Genomic DNA, 19,053 nt, shown 5'->3' with positions numbered 1-19,053 from the left:
AGAATAAAAAATTAATTAATTAATTAAAATAAAATAAACTGTTTAGCACTTTTATATCTTATACTAAACCAACATATGTTCTGTTTCTTGTTCTTTTTTGCCCTTCAATTTTGGCTGACTTTTTCTCATATTAGGTACAACTGGAAATTGTACAGAACTTTAATTGAAATAAATGTGACCAAAATTCAAGTCTGAAGTTATTTGGTTGTATAATCATCATTCTCTAATTCTTCTGTTTAATTTTTACCCCATTATCTGACCACAGCTGTTGGTATTGGCTCATTAATAACTCTTTCTGAATTTCTAATACCCTAGAACTCAAAGGAGTAGCTCAACAAGTACTGACAATCCAGAGTTTTGAGGGGGGTTTTTTCAACTTAAAATAAATTTATTTCAAGTGTTAGCATTTTTTAAAATCTGGAATTACATATGTAAACTATCACTGTAACCTTTCAGTGTTTAGGGTCTCTGAAGGTTTCTTTCTTTTTTTAAATTGAATTTATTAGGGTCACATAGACAACCCAAAGTTTTCATGTAGGTTTGATCCCTAATCTCAGAACATTTCCTGGCAATTTTATGGAAAGTCTGGACTATGCCAAATGCCACATGTTCTCTCTGTGTTTAATGTGTCTTCACTTAAAGATGAAAATGTGTCAGCAGAGGGCAGAAGGGTGTAGGTGTGTGTATGTGTGTTAGGTAAAAATCTCTGGCTATAAACTCAAGAATGCAAGAAATGTACATTTCTTTATTTTTCTGTAATTAAATTTTATTTCACTTTTAAGGTCCCTTTCCCCAGGTAGAGGAAACTAAATCTTGATCATTTCAAGGTCCAGTTCCCTAATGAACCCCTAAATTATCTGGACTTTAGTCTCTTCATTGAAACATAAGAGGGTTTGACTCATTCTTAAAGGGTTCTTCTAGGTCAGGCATGCTAACATAATGTCAGAGATGGCCATAGGAGCCCTCTCTGGGGCTGAGGACAGGGTGTTTTCCATGGACACTGCCACTATGATTACATAGACATATAAAATTATCTAAAGTCACTTTACTTGTAGCCTTCATGAAAAGTAACAGTTTCTTGCCTTGGATGTAAAATGATTCTAAATTCAACAATCTAATGGAAAGTATGAAAGAATGGCAAATCCATCATTTCATTTAGTTGGACCAAAAGGGTTATTTTAATTTTTCCTTTTTTTAAACTTTATTTCTTATTAAATTTATTGGGAAGACATTGCCTTTAAAAATTATGTTTCAAGTGTACAATTCAAGTGTATCAATATACATCATCTGTGTATTGATTGTGTGCCCACCATCCAAAATCAAATCTCTATTACCATACAGTCCTTACTTCTTAATATACTTTCTTCACTTGGCTTCTAGGATATCTCACTCTTTTCTCCCTCTAAATCACCAGTGATTTCTCCTTAGTTTTCTTTGATGGTTCCTCTTCCCCATGACTTCATATTGAAGGTTCCCAATTACCAGTTTTGGGGCCTCTTCTCTCTGTAGCTTAAATGGAAACCTGGTGGCATCCAAACTTAAATCTCTTAGACCTTTCTTTTGAACTTCAGATTCATATACCTTAATTGTAAAAGAGCAATATCTCTCCCTGGCTGGGGTGGTTCAGTGGATTGAGTGCCAGCCTGCAAACCACAAGGTTGCTGGTTCAATTCCTAGCCAGGTCACATGTCTGGGTTATGAGCCAAGTCGCCAGTAGGTGGAGCATGAGAAGCAACCACACATTGATGTTTCTCTCCCTCTCTCCTTCCCTTCCTCTCTAAAATAAGTAAATAAAATATTTTAATAAATAAGTAAATAAAAGGCACTTGACTTTAAAGATTAAAAGGACATCATATATGTGGAGGGGGGAAGAAAAGGAAACAGCCATGTGAAGGACTATTTTACATAGATGCGGAAATCTGAGAAGTGGAAGAGATGCAAGAGAAAAATCTAAGTATGGAATGGTAAAAATCAAGGGGTGAGGGGGAAGTTCAAATAGAAAAGAGTAATTAACTGTGGCAAATAGTCTATGAGGTCAAATAAGATGAAGAGACAAATGCCCATGTGTGATTTTGGTGACCATGGTTTTAATGGTGGGAGGCAAATGCAAGGCTGAAATGAGTAAAGGAAACTTGTGAGTGAAGGCAAGGAGAGGAAGACACTTGAATGTACCAAGACTGAGACAGAACAACAGCTGAAGGAAAACTTAATGGCTGAAATGTGGAAGGAGAGGGGATATTGTGAAAGCAGCCATGAAGAACAGAACTATGAGGAGAGAAGTCCAGGATATCAAGACAAGAATGATTGAGGAAGCTTCCCAGCTTGCAGGAGCAATTACAGCACATGTCCTGAGGCTGGGGTGCTGACAGGTGGATCTTGGAATAGGATGATATGTCTTAGGTGTTTGAATTTCACAGACCAACCAATAAAAAAGAAATAAATAGTCCAGATAGAGTTGCCAACTTTTTTAATTTCTCAAAGACAAAACTTGTTTTACTGCATAAAATATTCTTGGTTGGCAGCTTCTTTCTTTCAGCAATTTAACTTTACTATCCCATTATCTCCCAGACTGCAGTGTCTACTGAGAAATCCACTGATAGCTTTATGGGAGTTCCCTTGAATAAAAAAAATTTTGTCTCTTGCTGCTTTGTCTTTGAATTCTCTTTGTCTTTGATTTTAGACAATATTATTATAATGTCTTGGATACAGTTTTGAAGGCTGGCATCTTGCACTCACACAGAGGCCTGAGCTGGCTTCAGGGGAGAAAGTGAGGAGAGACTCAAATGGCCAGCATCGGTGAACATACATAGCTCTGGGCCAAAGCTGGTGAAAGCTTCAAGGAGTCTGAAGCAGCTATGCAGACCATTAGTTCTTCAGTGATGAAATCTTCTGAGTTTGTAGAGCAGGTCACTGTGAAATGTAAGTGTTCCCACTGTGTAGCCACTATTGGGGTAGCCCCTGCTTTTCCTCCTCATTTCAAGCTGCCTTCATACAAAGCTCTGCCAGTTTGGGTGGGGTAAAAAATTGAACAAGACTTCATCCAGTGCCCCAAACATGCTCACCCCACTCTTCCTTCCTGGTGAGGGGAACTCTTTCTAGCTGGGAAGTTCCATCTTGGCACTGAGCAATGCTGGCTTGGAAGCTGAAGTGAATGCAAAATGAATCTGTCTCACCCCTCTTCTTGTGCAGTTATTCTTTGTTTTGTTTTGTTTTGTTTTATTCCAGTGTGTTTCCAAAAGTGGACTTCAGAATTCTCCCAGAATTGTTGTTATTCATGGATTGCTGTCTAATTATTGATCTTGGTGGTGAGTGGTGAGACAAATGTTGGGGTCTCCTAGATCACCATTTTGATGATGTCACTTTCCTCAAAGACGTTTTTTAAAAACTACCCATCGCCACCAATATTTTTAAAAGAGAAAGGAAGTAATCTCAAAAAATGACAGTTCCTTTATTAAATGTGACCAAGTTCATTTTATGAAACTCTCAGTGCATTGTCTTTTTTAATTATTATTTTGTACTGGACTAACAGAAAGTTTATTATAATCTGCCCTTGACCCCAAAAAACAGCATTTGGGAATCAAGATCCAGATCAAGCAGTTCTACTTGGTCAACAGTCCTCTCAATGTACTGGGCCTGTTCTGCACTTGACAGGCCAGGACTCTAGCCTCAGTGGGCTCTTCCCTCTTTCCAATACTACTAAGCCCCTCCCTGGCCCCTGGCCCCTGGCCCCCTGGTCCACATAGGGAATAACGTAGTTTCTCTTTAAATGACTCCATCTCTGATTCCACATTTTAAATTTGTCTCTAAGACCTTTGAGAGCAAGGATTGCCATTCATTTTAATGTCTAGCATAGTGTCCAGCTCAAATGTTGTGTTCAGTTTGTTTCAATGGATGAATGGATAAATGGAAGGAAGGAAGGAAGGAAGGAAGGAAGGAAGGAAGGAAGGAAGGAAGAATCTGGAATTTTGATGACTGCCTGATAATTGGAACCCCATACAACATTGTTCTTGAACATTCTGGAAAATTCACACATTTTGAACCTTTAATTCTACATGTTTGCACACAACCTTCCTTTGTTATTGCTCCTCCAATAGCTTTGTATTCTTCTTTCCATATTCACACTTTACAATTGCTCTCCTGTGCTGATGCCTGCTCTGTCCCAACCTTGAATGTTTCTGTTATAATCACTGGAGAACTTACTGTTTCAAAAAAGTAGCTTCCATGTTTTTCTCTCAATGAATAAATATCTCCAAAGGTTTCGGGATTTTTTTTTTTAAATCTGCATTTCCTTAGTCAGCATCAGAGACTCCTTGAAATGCTAGATGTAGAGAAGGACCTGTTAAAAGAAAAAATAAAGGAAGCTTTGACTCAGCAGTCTCAAGAACAGAAGGAAATATTAGAAAGGTGTTTGGAGGAAGAAAGGCAAAGAAATAAAGAGACATTAGTATCTGCTGCAAAGCTTGAGAAAGAAGCAATGAAGGATGAAGTTTTAAAAGCCTTAAAAGAAGAAAGAAATTAGAAACAGCTCATGCTGAAGAACGGGAGTTATGGAAGACTGAGCATGCAAAAGATTAAGAAAAAGTATCTCAGGCAATTCAAGAAGCTATACAAGAACAAAGGAAAATTAGTCAGCATCTGAGGCTCCTTAAATCTGCATTTCCACACATTGAAATTATGTAAAGATGTATTAGAGATTTATAAATAAAATTATGTTTCAATTCCAAAATCAGTTAGTGAAAGGTTTTGAACCTTAATCAAACTGTGGCCTTGGAAATGGAGTGGTAACCCAAACATAAAACCAGAAAAACAGTAGAAATGTTGAAGTTCAATATTGAACTACCATTGGAATTGAAGAAATGAAAGAAAAATCTAAAGGTGAAGCTCTGCACATCAGTGAACTACTCTCAGTAGAGTGAAGGGGGAGGGATGGAGAAGGCTCCATGGTATAAGACACATGGGGAAGCCTGAGAGTAAACATGGGTACCACGAGAAGAACTAGGTTTTGAAAAGCCAACATGTGCACCCTGGCCAGAAAGGTGGTGGGTTCAATTTCTGAGATCAGGGCACATACCTAGGTGGCAGGTTCCATCCACCAATCCACGTGCATATGATCCCCTAGCCAAGTGCTTTTCTCCCTTTGCTCTCTTCCACTCATCCCACTCCTGATCCCACAGTCAATTTCCACATTGTTGTTTATGTCCGTGGTCATTCATACATGTTATCTAGTCCCTTCCCCTTATTTCCACCATTATCTCCTTCCCCCAACCCTCTGTTCACTTTCAGTCTGTTCCATGTTACCATGCCTGTGGTTCTATTTTGTTCATTAGTTTACTGTTCATTACATTCCTCTTATAGGTGAGATCATATGGTATTTGTCTTTCACTGACTGGCTTATTTCACTAAGCATAATACTATCCAGTTCCATCCATGCTGTCACAAAAGGTAGGAGTTCCTTCTTTCATTCTGCTGTGTAGTATTCCATTGTGTAAATGTACCCCAGTTTTTTAATCCACTCGTTTACTCATGGGCACTTAGATTGTTTCTAGCACTTAGCTACTATAAATAGCACTACTATGAACATAGTGGTGCATAAGCTCTTTTGAATTGATGACTCAGGATTCTTAGGGTATATTCCCAGCAGTGGAATGACTGGGTCAAAACGCAGTTCCATTTTCACTTTCTTGAGGAAATTCCATACTGTTTTCCACAGTGGATGCACTAGACTGCATTCCCACCAACAATGCACTAGGGTTCCCTTTTCTCCATATCCTCACCAGAACTTATTTGTAGATTTATTAGTGGTGGCCATTCTGACCTCTGTGAGGTGATATCTTATTGTGGTTTTAATTTGTTTCTCTCTGATGGCATCTTTTTATTTTTTTGATATATTTATTGATTATGCTATTACAGTTGTCCCTTTCCCCCCCTTCACTCAACTCCATCCTGCCCACCCCCTCCCTCCCACATTCCCCCTCTATAGTTCATGTCCATGGGTCATACTTACAGTTCTTTGGCTTCTACATTTCCTACACTATTCTTACCCTCTTCCTGTCTATTTTCCACCTATCATTTATGCTATTTATTCCCTGTACCTTTCCCCCCTCTCTCCCCCTCCCAATCCCCTATTGATAACCCTCCATGTGATCTCCATTTCTGTGGTTCTGTTTCTATTCTACTTGTCTGCTTAATTTTCTTTTGTTTTGGTTTTAGGTGTGGTTGTTAATAACTGTGAGTTTGCTGTCATTTTTCCTGTTCATATTTTTTATCTTCTTTTTCTTAGGTAACTCCCTTTAACATTTCATATAATAATGGCTTGGTGATGATGAACTCCTTTAACTTGACCTTATCTGAGAAGCACTTTATCTGCCCTTCCATTCTAAATGATAGCTTTGCAGGATAGAGCAATCTTGGATGTAGGTCCTTGGCTTTCATGACTTGGAATACTTCTTGCCAGCCCCTTCTTGCCTGTAAGGTCTCTTTGGAGAAATCAGCTGACAGTCTTATGGGAACTCCTTTGTAGGCAACTGTCTCCTTTTCTCTTGCTGCTTCTAAGATTCTCTCCTTCTGTTTCATCTTGGCTAATGTAATTATGATGTGCCTTGGTGTGTTCCTCCTTGGGTCCAGCTTCTTTGGGACTCTCTGAGCTTCCTGGACTTCCTGGAAGTCTGTTTCCTTTGCCAGACTGGGAAAGTTCTCCTTCATTATTTGTTCAAATAAGTTTTCAATTTTTTGTTCTTCCTCTTCTCCTTCTGACACCCCTATAATTTGGATGTTGGAACGTTTCAAGATGTCCTAGAGGTTCCTAAGCCTCTCCTCATTTTTCCGAGTTCTTGTTTCTTCATTCTTTTCTGGTTGGATGTTTCTTTCTTCCTTCTGGTCCACACCATTGATTTGAGTCCCAGTTTCCTTCCCATCACTATTGGTTCCCTGTACATTTTCCTTTGTTTCTCTTAGCATAGCCTTCATTTTTTCATCTAGTTTTTGACCAAATTCAACCAATTCTGTGAGCATCTTAATAACCAGTGTTTTGAACTGTGCATCCGATAGGTTAGCTATCTCTTCCTCACTTAGTTGTATTTTTTCTGGAGCTTTGAAGTGTTCTGTCATTTGGGCCATTTTTTTTTTTGTCTTGGCGTCTGTTACTTAAAGGGGCGGAGCCTTAGGTGTTCACCAGGGCGGGGTAAGGCTGGTTGTTGCCGTGTGATGCTGTACATGGGGGAGAGTCCAAGAGGGAGCAATGGTGTTTGCTCCACTCTCTGCCGTATTTCAGTCACTCCCTCTGCTACCCACAATAAAATGGGGCCCCTCTGGTGCTGGTTCCCAGATAGGTGGGCTTGTGCACACTCTAGGCCCCTGTGGGTCTCTGCAACAATCTCTCCTGTGAGTCTGGGAGTCTCTCCTGCTGCCACCCCAACCCCCACGGGTGTTTTCAATCAGAGGTTTGAGGCTTTATTTCCCCACGCTGGAGCCCTGGGTTGTGCAGTCTGCTTCGCTCCCCTGCCATTCGTCCTGGTTTATCTGTGCGCGAATGTGGGGCCGCAGTGTCTGCTAGTGGTCAGACTGCCTGCCCCTTTTGTCCCACACTCCGCCAGTCTCGGTCCCGCCATAGCCACGCGAGTCCTCTCCACCCAGGTTCCTGTCTCCACCCCTCCTACGGGTCTGGATGAATGTTTATTTTTTATCTACTTGGTGTCGGACTTCCTTGTCGTTCGATTTTCTGTCAGTTCTGGTTGTGCGAGGAGGCGCAGTGTGTCTACCTACGCCACCATCTTGATTCTCTGATGGCATCTTTTTATATGTCTCTGGGCTATCTGTATGTCCTCCTTGGAGAAGTGTCTATTCAGATCCTTCATCCCCTTTTTTATTGGATTGTATGTCTTCCTGGTGTTGTGTCATATGAGTTTTTTATATATTTTGGAGATCACACCCTTGTCTAATGTATCATTGGCAAATATGTTCTCCTATACATTCAGTTCTCTTTTCATTTTGATGATGGTTTCTTTAGCTGTGCAGAAGATTTTTAGTTTGATGTAGTCCCATTTTTTATTTTTCCTTTATTTCTCTTGCCCTAGGAGATATATCAGCAAAAATATTGCTCTGTGGGATATCTGAAATTTTCCTGCCTATGTTTTCCACTAAGAGTTTTATGGTATCATGACTTGTATTTAAGTCTTAGCCACTTTGTGTTTATTCTGGTGTATGGTGTAAGTTGGTAGTCTAGTTTTATTTTTTTGCATGTGCCAGTCCCGTTCTCCCAATACCATTTATTTAAGAGGCTGCTTTACTCCATTATATGTTCATGCCCCTTTGTCAAATAATAATTGACCATAGAAACTTGGGTTTATTTCTGGACTCTCTATTCTGTTCCCTTGATCTATGTGTCTATTGTTATGCCTGTACCTGACTATTTTGATTAAAGTGGCCTTGTAGTATAGTTTGATTTCAGATATTGTGATCCCTCCTACTTTGTTTTCCTTTCTTAAGATTGTTGAGACTATCTGGGGTCTTTTGAGTTCCATATAAATTTTTGAAATATTTTCTCTAGACCTGCAAAATATGCCATTGGTGTTTTAACAAGAATTGTGTCAAATCTATAGATTACTTTGGGTAGTATGGACAATTTGATGATGTTAATTCTTCTGACCTATGAGCACTGTAAAAGCTCCCATTTATTTTTGTATTCCTTAATTTCTTTCTTCACTGTTCTATAGTTTTCCAAGTACCGGTCTTTTACCTCCTTGGTTATATTTATTCCTAGGTACTTTATTTTTCTTGTTGCTATAGTAAATGGGATTTTTTCCTAGTATCGATATTTCATTGTTGGTGTACAAAAATGCCATCAACTTCTGAATATTGTGTTTGTATCCCACTATTTTGCTGAATTCACTTATTAGGTCAAGTAGTTTTTTGGTGGAGACTATAGGGAAGGCAGGTCAAACTTATTTCCACTGGGGACCACATGAGCCTCACAGTTGCTTTCAAAGGGCCTAATATAATTTTAAGACTGTATAAATGTAACTACTCCTTAACAGTTAAGGGAGAGCTCGGCACTGCTGCTGGGTAGAAACAAGGTACCAGGCTGGATAAAACAAGGTGGACAGCCAGATTCAGTCTGTGGGCCTTGTGTTTGCCTCCTGTGCTATAGGGTTTCCTATATACACTATCATGTCATCTGCAATTAATGACTGTTTTGCTTCCTCCTTTTCAATCTGGATGACTTTCATTTCTTTTTCTTATCTGATCACTGTGGCTAGACCTTCCAGTACTATGTTGAATAAAAGTGATGAAAGCAGACACCCTTGTCTTATTCCTGATCTTAAGGAGAAAACTTAGTTTTTGCCCATTGAGTATAATGTCTGTAGATTCCTCATAAATGGCTTTCATTATGTTGAGGTATGTTTCCTCCATTCCCACTGTATTGACTGTTTTTATCATAAATGGGTGCTGGATTTTATCAAATGCTTTTTCAACATCTATTGATATAATCATATATTTGTGTCCTTCATTTTCTTTATGTGGTAGATTATGTTTATTGATTTGCAAATATTGTACCATGCTTGTATCCCTGGGATGAATCTCACTTAATCATGGTGTGTGATCTTTTTAATATATTGCTAAATCTCTAATGCCAGTATTGTGTTGAGGATTTTAATATCTATGTTCATCAATGATATTGGCCTGTACTTTCCTTTCTTTGTTGTGTCTTTACCTATTCTTAGAATTTGGGTGATACTGGCCTTGTAAAAAGAGTTTAGGAGTCTTACCTCTTCTTGAATTTTTTGGAAGAGTTTGAGAAGGATAGGAGTTAGTTCTTCCTTAAATGTCTGGTATAATTCATCTGTGAAGCCATCCAGTCCAGGGCTTTTGTGTGCTGGCAATTTTTTATTACTGCTTCAATTTCACTCATTGTTATTGGTCTCTTCAGGTTTTCTGCTTCTTCTTGATTCAGTTTTGGCAGATTGTATGTTCCTAGAAACTTGTCCATTTGCCCAGGTTGTCCAATTTCCTCACATACAGTTATTCATAGTAATCTCTTACAATCCTTTGTATTTCTGTGGTGTTGATTATAACTTTTCTTTCATTTCTGATTTTATTTATTTGGGTCCCCTCTCTTTTTTTCTTAATGACTCTGATCAAAAGTTTATCAATTTTATTTACCTTTTCAGAGAACCAGGCTCCTGGATTTATTGGTCCTTTGAATTGTTCTTTTAGTCTCAATGTCATTTAATTCTACCTTGTTCTTGATTATTTATTTCCTTCTACTTGCTCTGGGCATTATTTGTTATTGTTCCTCCAGTACTTGTACATGTATGTTTAGTATGTTTATTTGAGATTCTTCTATATTCTTTAGGTAGGCCTGTATTGCTATGAACTTCCCTCTCCGCAGCGCCTTCACTGTGTCCCATGAGTTTTGGACTGTTGGGTGTTCATTTTCATTTTTCTAGATACTTTTTTTATTTCTTCCTTGGTCTTGTTGTTGATCCATTAATTATTTAATAACATGTTATTCAGTCTACATGTATTTGATCATTTTTGAGTTTTTTCCTTGAGATTGGTTTCTAGTTTCAACCCATTTTGATCTGACCACATGCTTGATATGATTTCAATTTTCTTGAATTTGTTGGGTTTTGTTTTGTGTCCTATCTGGTGGTTCTATGTGCTTTTGAAAAGAATGTATATTTTGCTTCTTTGTGGTTAAAGGTTCTGCATATATCAATTAAGACCATTTGATCTAGAATGTTATCAGTATCACAATATCCTTGCTGATTCATTTGGAAGATCTATACATTGTTGACAATACAGTGTTAAAATCCCCTATGATGACTCTGTTGTTGTCAATATCTTTCTTGAAGTCTTCCAAGATTTTCTTTATATATTTATGTTGAAATATATTTACCCTATTTTTTTATTGGAACATTTAATCCATTTACATTTAAGGTTATTATTGATGCTTTTTCATTGTCATTTTTTCCATATTTCTCTCTCTTCTTCTTCTTCTTCTTTTCATAACAGTCCCTTTAGCATCTCTTGCAGTCCTGGCTTAGTGGAGATGTACAGTTTCAGCCTTTTTTTTTTGGCTGGGAAGCTTTTTATTTCACCTTCCATTTTAAGTGAGAGCCTTTCTATATAGAGTAGTCTTGGTTGTAGATCCTTGTTTTTCATTACCTGAAATATTTCATGCCAGTCTCTTCTGGCTTATAGTGTTTATATCAATCCTTATTGGAGCTCCCTTGTATGTTACCTGCTGTTTCTCCCCTACTGCCTTTAAGATTCTTTGTCTTTAAATTTTGCCATTTTAATTATGATGTGTCTTGGAGTAGGTCTCTTTGGGGTCATTTTGATGGGGACCTTCTGTGCTTCCTGCACTTGCATGACTTTTTCTCTCACCAAGTTAAGAAAGTTTTCTGCCATTATTTTTTCAAATGGATTTTCTATCCTTTGCTCCTTTTTTTCTCCTTCTGCTGTTCTTATTATGCTAATGTTCTTATGTTTCATGTTGTCCTGAAGTTCCCTGAAACTATCCCCATTCTTTCTGAGTCTTTTTTTGTTTTGTTTCTCTGACTTGGTATTTCTTTTTACCTTCCAGCTGCTGATATGGTCCTCTGCTTCATCTAGTCTGCTTTTAACTCTTTCTAGTGTATTTTTCACTTCAGATATTGTATTCTTCATTTCTTCCTGGTTCCTGTTCATAGTTTTTATGTCCTTTTTCATGCTGCTGTAGTTCCCACTAAGTTCCTTGTAGTTCTCACTGAGTTCTTTGAACATCCTTACAACCATTATTTTGAATTCTTTATCTGATAGAGTCCTTGCCTCAATTTCATTTAGCTCTTTTTCTGGGGATTTCTCCATTCCTTTCAACTGGGGGTTCTTTCTTTGTCTCCCCACTTTAGGTGCTTCTTTTTGTTTGTTTCTTCATCTCATGTTACTCTATTTTACCTGCCTGTCTTTATGGGGTGTACTTGTGTGGTAGGAGTTCTGTGGGATTCAGTGGTGCAGTTTCTTTGATCTCCTGATCTGGATGCTCTTGAGTTGCCCTTTATTCACTTTATGTGGGCTCTATTATTGTACCTGGGCTTTGATTATTGGTGGCTCATTCATTGATGGGTTCTACCATCCAGCTGGCTGACTGGGAGTCATAACTTCTGCCACATCTTGTATGCTATTGTACAGGTGCTGGTTAACAAAGCAATATTACCAGGAAACTAAACCCATGCCAGCAAAAATACACCCTACCACATCAGCAATATCAACAGCAATTGAGCAAAGATTAATAAAGGTGGAGAGAGATTAAGAATTTCATGAGATAGAACAAAAGGGAATATGATATGACTAAAGGAGGGAAAAATTATTTTGAGTGGGAAGAGGGAGGAAAAATAATAAGACTAGGGAATAAAAACAAGGCAAAGAAAGGAAGATAATAAAATTTAAAACATAGTAAAACAGAGAAGGTGATAGCAAAATGGAGTAAAAAAAGGGAAGAGTATACTATGAGGTTTGAGATGAAATTTAAAAGATAGTGAATTAAAAGGAACAAAATTGTAGAAAAACCACAGCAGGGTCAATAACAACAGTTGGGCAAAGATTGGTAAAGGTGAAAAGGGAATAAGAATATTATACAAAGGAGAAAAGAGAATATGAGTTGTGTATAGTAAAGAAAAGTGATTTTGAGAGGAAAGAAGGAGGAAAAATAGTAAGAGTAAGGAATAGAATCCAGAATAATAAAAGGCAAAAAAAATAAATTTCCTACTTCAAATAAGCAAGGGCAGGAAGGAGGCAAAGGAGTAAGGCAGGGAGAGATAACCTATTAAATTTGAAGTACTAAAATATAGAGAACAAGTAGGAATACTGTTGAAGAAGAACTGAAATAACCATAATTCCCATGCCAAAGAAACCACAATTTATAAAGTTTGGAAGGAAATGAGATTGTAAGAGGGGGATAAAAAATGTGAACTGACTAAAGGAAGGAGGAATGCTTGTGAGAGGATAGAAGGGGGAGAAATACTGAGTAAGGAATAGGAAAAAAGCATAGAGTGGGAGAAAATGAAATTTACAACAAAAACAAAAAAAAGGGCAGGAAGAAGGCAAAATCAAGTAAAACAAGGGAAAGGTGCTTTGTGAGATTTCAAATAACAATAAAGTAAAAAATAAGAAAAATCTGAATAAAAAGAATAAAATAAAAGATAAAGAGTAGTGAATTAATTGGAATACAATTGAAGCAAAAGAAGAAATATTAAAAGTCTATGTGAAAGGAAGAAAAAACACAAATTCTGAAGTAAAGCAAGGTGAAATTTGTCCCAGCCATTTGGTGTTCACCTTCTGACTTCTCTTTCTGGATCCTCTGGGTTTTTTTTTTTTTTTTATCAGCTTAAGGTCCCAAAATTTGGTCACCCAACTTGGTGCAACACCGCCGATACCCGCCGATATCACCTTCACCTTCCTCTAGAGGGAGTTTCTGTTGTGATCAGGAAGGCGGGACCCCTAGATCTCTCCTGGGAGGCACTATTTAGTGTTCTGTGAAAATTGTGGGTGTGTTCCTCCTGTCCCTGCACTACCCATCTTAGTCTGTCCCAGCTTATTTTCCATAATGTATAGTTTCTGATTAATTAGCTGTCCATTTCATAGGGTGTGGGGTAGCTCTCTTCTGCTTGGTGTTGATGGCAGCTCTGTGTGTAAGCCAAGGCTGGACAGGGCCCTGATTCCCTCTTGCTATACCACTTTCTGAACTCCCTGCTTTGTTGACTTCAGTGAAATAGGGCCCTAAGAACCAGTGTATTTTGTCTCCCTAGGAGAAATTCAAAATGGGCCCTTTAGACATACCTCTTGCTGCCTTTCTCTTGGGGAAATGCACCCTGCAAGGTTCTTGACCCTGACCTTCCTGTTTTGCAGATCCCTGCTCCAGCAGGGGCTGGGTGTGACCTTCTCTTCCCATAGGTTCTATCTCTACCTCAAGGGAAGGGAACTTTGTCTGGCTTTAAATGATCTCAGGTGCACACCTTCTGCCCTTCCAGCTCCCATCCCACTGCCCTCAGAGCAGACAGAAGCCACACTCTCCACTCTGTGCTGCCTCCACCCCCTTGCCAGCTGCACCAGGCTGGGGCTGAGAAATCCCCTCACTTTGCACCTTTCTGATCAATCTACCCAGCTGCACTGGGAGGGAGCAAACCACACCCTCAATCTTTTCCCCTTGCTAGCAGGGCAGCTGCATGTGGGGTCTCTGCACAACACTCCTCAACTGCCCTTTTACAAAGTCTCTCTGGGTGTTCCCACTGCAGCACTGAGTCACTGTCCAGCTTTCCATACATGCCACCTCTCCATAAAGCCAAGAGTCTCTTACCTCCTCCACCTAACCCAGGTGCCAACAGAATCCCTCTCTCTCTCTCTCTGGCACTCTCCCAGTTGTCATTTGTTGCTGCAGCTAAGGATGTGCTGCTCACTGTGTGTGTGTAGCCTGCATCTCCCAAACTTAGTGTATCCAAGTCACTCCCAGCCCAGGTCTGGGGATTCCCTGCCCTGGGAGTGGAGGGAGCTTCAAAGCTGGGATCTCTGAACAGGCTCTTTGTGGCTATAGGTGCCTGGCATAGGACATTTCTCCTTCCAACTATAAAATCTCCTTACAACCCATTGTGAAGCATCTTCTGTACTCCTTGGTTTCCAAACTTCACATTAGCTAAGATTCTGTTGAATTTTCAGTTTATTTTTTGGAAGATCAGCCAAGTGTCCAAAGTTGGGTGCAAGAGCAAGTGGACTCAGCTTCCACCTACTTGGCCACCATTTTTGTTCTACCTAAAATTTAAGTTAGGAGCCCTGGCCAGATAGTTTGGTTAGTTGGAGTGTCATCCCATACACTGAAATGTTGTGGGTTCAATCCCCAGTCAAGACGCATGCAGGAGGAAACTGATCGATGTTTCTCTCTCTCTCTCTCTTCCTCTCTCTCTCTCAAATCAATGAACATACCTCAGGTGAGGATTAAAAATATTTAAGTTAGGAATACCTAAAAACTGTAACATTAAGGATCATTCCAACTTGAAGCTAAAATAACACGATGTGGAAATTGTGATGACTGGTGGCTCAAAAGGAAACATTTAGAGTAAGGACTATTGCAAAGTTTATGCCAACTTTGTTTCATATAATAGCACCATCTCATTAATCTTTTCAAAATTTCTCAATACATGAGAATATGGCTATAGATCTTCATTCAGTCTTTTTTTATATTATCTTCTAGTAGTTCAAAGGTTAGAAAAAAAGGAAACTAAAACTCAATCAGCCTCTTTATAAGCTGCTAAATCCATATGCTTTTCATCAACTGTTTGATATCTGTGGTACACTCTTATTAAACAAAACTCATGATGTACTTATGAAACCATAAATCTGTATATTCATGAATCTGCCTCATACATAACAATATAGAAGTAAATAAAATGCACATGTCCAGGAGGCAAGTTGACTAAGTTTGCCATTATTCCATTATTTTTAATTCATTACATATCTAAGAGATCTTGTATCAAGTACCCTACCCACTGAGTGTAAATCCTGAACTTTTCAGAAAACACAAACTGATTGACTTGAACTCTGGTAAAATATGAATTTGAAGTTGAAACAATACCATCAGGATACTTTCAGATTACTAATTTCCTTTAAAGAATGGCTAATTGGAGTTTGTAATGGGCAGATATTAACACAGATTTGCAGATGTTTTGAAGCATCCTCTTAAAAAGTATATCAGAACCTAATATTTTATGAAAAGAGAAATATGTGTGCTTTCAATGACTTCATCTATCAACTTATTGACGTGAGTTTGCGATGTATATTTCTAAATACAGCTACCTTCTGCTCTAGTTGGCAAAGTAACTCTTAGAACTTTAAATATTTTATGAAATAGATTTTTTCCTATAGAAAATGATGCTGCTTTGGGTTATAATTTTATTGAGCTCTAACTCACATGCTACAGTTTAATATTGACTTTTATTCCAGCCATCATTTTGAAGAGATGAATAGCTCCCACTACAAATATCTAGAAACATAACAAATATACTTTTACATGTAAACTCCAATTTAGTAGCAATTTTTTTAAAGACAATCCCAAAGGGATAATGAGCAGAAACAGTAAATAAGAACAGTAAGTGTGCAAACATCTAGGATAGCCCTGGGTATATACTGATCTCAATAATATAAGGGACTTGGGTTTTATTGCTTAAGCAAGGACAAGAAACAAGAACTTAGAAAATGAGGAATTGATGTTGATGTCCTTCATATAAACCAGGGACTGTGCAAGAGATACACCTTCAAAGAAAATATGAACAAGAAGAAAAACACTGACACAAGGAGAAAATAGGATGACTTGGTGTTGATTTGGGTGAGGATAGAAAAGATTTCTACTAAAAGTTATTACCATTGACCTGTCCCATTGTGGACTTACGTTTAAATTTATACTGTCCATGTGTGGCCAGGGAAGGATCCTCCAACCTTAGTCATGAATACAAAAATGTCTTCAAACCCATTCTAACCAGGTGTGCTAGGTAAAACCAAATATAAAATTATTGTAGTAGAAGATGTTCTCAGTCCAGGCCATGAAGAATTCTCATAAGAAAAATTCACTAAAAAGGTACTTACAATCCAGGTTTTAAAACAGAGGAGGCAGGTACCAGCTTCCCTGGCCCTGGGCCAGTGTGAGCACTTGGGCCGTGGCAGCACGGTGCTGGTAAAGCTGGTGGCCTCCAGTCTGCACACCTAGGTAAATCCCAGCGCCAAAGCAGGAGTCACCAAGTATGAACACTAAGACTCCTTAGAGGCCCTGGCAGCAGCCTTGCAGGAAGAGGAATAAGAAGGGAAGAAGGTGGTGCCAGCAGCTGGTGTGGGCAGTGGCTGATTTTAACACCGGGTTTTCTGGAGTGGATGAGCATACATGTATAACCTATGAGACTCTGTGGACTTTTCTGATATTTACCACTCTAATGAAGCAAGAATAGCTGAAAACTGCCCATAAGGAAACTATGGCAAAGTTAGAGAACATGTTGGAGAATAAATTAAATTTAAAGGAAGTTCAGCCAGTAATCATCAGGAAAGACATTCCTAGTGTCTCTGGCAGATCTGTATCAGAAAAGCACTCCTATCACCCTTTCTTGTTAATAACATCATATGCAGAGCCTGATTTGAATAAGTCTTCCTCCTTGTATATGCCTTCTTCTGAAGATGAGTAGCCCAACTTAGAAAAAGAACATCCTGAGAAAAATAGATGATGACTTATGCCAAGGAGCTCATCAATAGCAACAGGTGGACAAACTTTTCTGTGGAAGAGTACATTCAGTGTGAAGATGAAGACATTCCAGCAGTTGAAAAAAAGGGTAGAAACCAAAAGAGTGAGTGCCAATGATCACAGTACCTGAGCTTTTTCAAATGATGATTACAGAGCAGAAGAAAAAAGTGGAGAACATGGAATCTAAATCAGATATTGAAATTGTACACAAACTGCTCATAAAAATAAGAATGCTGTATGCCTGAAACAGTTGATGTTGTATGTCAATTGCATCTCAATTTTTAAAAATAAATAAATATATACATTTTCAAAAAGAAGAAGATTCTGGCCCTAGCTGAGTAGCTCAGTTAGTTAGAGTGTCATCCCAGTTCACCAGGTTGCAGGTCTGATCCCCAGTCAGAGCACAGACAAGAATCAACCAATGAATGCATAAATTAGTGGAACAACAAATTGATGTTTCTCTCCTCTCTTCTCTCTCTCTGTCTCTCTCTCTGTCTCTCTCACTCTCTTCCTAGAAAGAAAGAAAGGTTCTGAGTGTAAGAAGAAATTATGAGCCAATCTAATTTCTGAATTGTCTTTCCCCTCAACATGATTTAGTCAAGCAACAGAAAGAACTGAGGAGATCTATAAATTAGGTGCCAGGCTGCTGATTTTTTGAAGAATCTCTTCAAGGGATACCAGGAACACCTTTCAGAATGCAAGTGTCCAAAACTCTTAAATTCATGAATCGTTTAGTCTCCATGCAGTCTCACATTTATTCACTAAAGTAAAAAATTTTGGCAGACATTGAAGTGGAAGAAGAAAGCCTAAAAGAAACACGTATCTACTTCCAAGGCACAAGTCACCAGTAAGAAGTGCAAGTGTGAAGCCCATGCCTTGTAACTGCAGCTCTCCAGCACCCACAGTACCTTCCAGAGAAAGGGAATATGCCACAAGGAGTCATCTGAGGAAAATACAATGTTACAAGAGAGAAACTGGATACTAACTAAACAGAAGCAAAGAATGAAAGAATCACAGAAACTTCTGACACGTCAGACTAGGCTTTTATGACTTACATCAGAGTTTAGCTCAAATTTCTAAGTCCAGAGTAAAATCGCTCAGAAAGAATGAAAAAGGAAAGATGAAAAATATCAATGAGAACTAGAAGAAATTGAAGAAAACTTTTAAAAGCGTCTGTTACTATTTAAAAGAGTTGCTCAGAAAAATGCAAGAATGGCAACAAAAAAAGTATTGTTCTGACACCCGTAAAGCACTAAGAATATCTGGTGAGTTTGTTTCAAAGAAAGACCAAAGTGGAAAAGTATCTGGGTATTTCAGGAATCAAGAAATGAAAAGTTCCACTGAAGATAAAGCTTTAATGAAGAAGAAAGAATTGGAGGGAAAATCATTTTGTTGATACCACAGCCAGGATTCTTGCAAGGAAAAAGATGAAGCATATGAAGAGAGTGAAGAGAAATCTGTTGAAGAATAAAATGGAATCAGCAGTGTTCTCTCTGTGCCCATGTTTTTTGCAGCATCTGGTGTCAGCAACAGCACTTGTACTAGGAACTTCAATGGCAGCCCCTCCATTAATGTGTAAGGCTCCTGAGCAAAGTCATCTGTAACCTGAAAAGGCTGATTCCATCTGATTGGTCATTAGGCCATTAGAATAAGGCTTTACCTATTCAAGTTTTATAATTGCTGCATATAGTCTGTTTGATCTTACTTATATTTCTAAAAAGCATTTGAGAATCACAGCTGTGACAAACTGATTAACTGTAAAAATATACATTGCTTCATTATTTTGGGTGAGGAAAAAT

At 38.5% G+C, this 19,053-nt stretch overlaps 2 pseudogenes; both read left to right on the top strand.

Annotated features, from left to right (window-relative positions):
* The window catches only part of LOC112320794 (protein FAM161A pseudogene), a 71,521-nt pseudogene extending 54,022 nt beyond the window's left edge, over positions 1 to 17,499 (top strand).
* An 8-nt stretch (positions 17,500 to 17,507) lies between these two features.
* LOC139440256 (protein FAM161A pseudogene) lies at positions 17,508 to 18,725 on the top strand (annotated as a pseudogene).
* The last annotated feature ends 328 nt before the right edge of the window (positions 18,726 to 19,053 follow it).

This window comes from Desmodus rotundus, chromosome 8 (genome assembly GCF_022682495.2).
Source record: "Desmodus rotundus isolate HL8 chromosome 8, HLdesRot8A.1, whole genome shotgun sequence".
Lineage (NCBI taxonomy): Eukaryota > Metazoa > Chordata > Mammalia > Chiroptera > Phyllostomidae > Desmodus > Desmodus rotundus.
This window is presented reverse-complemented; position numbering and strand designations above follow the sequence as displayed.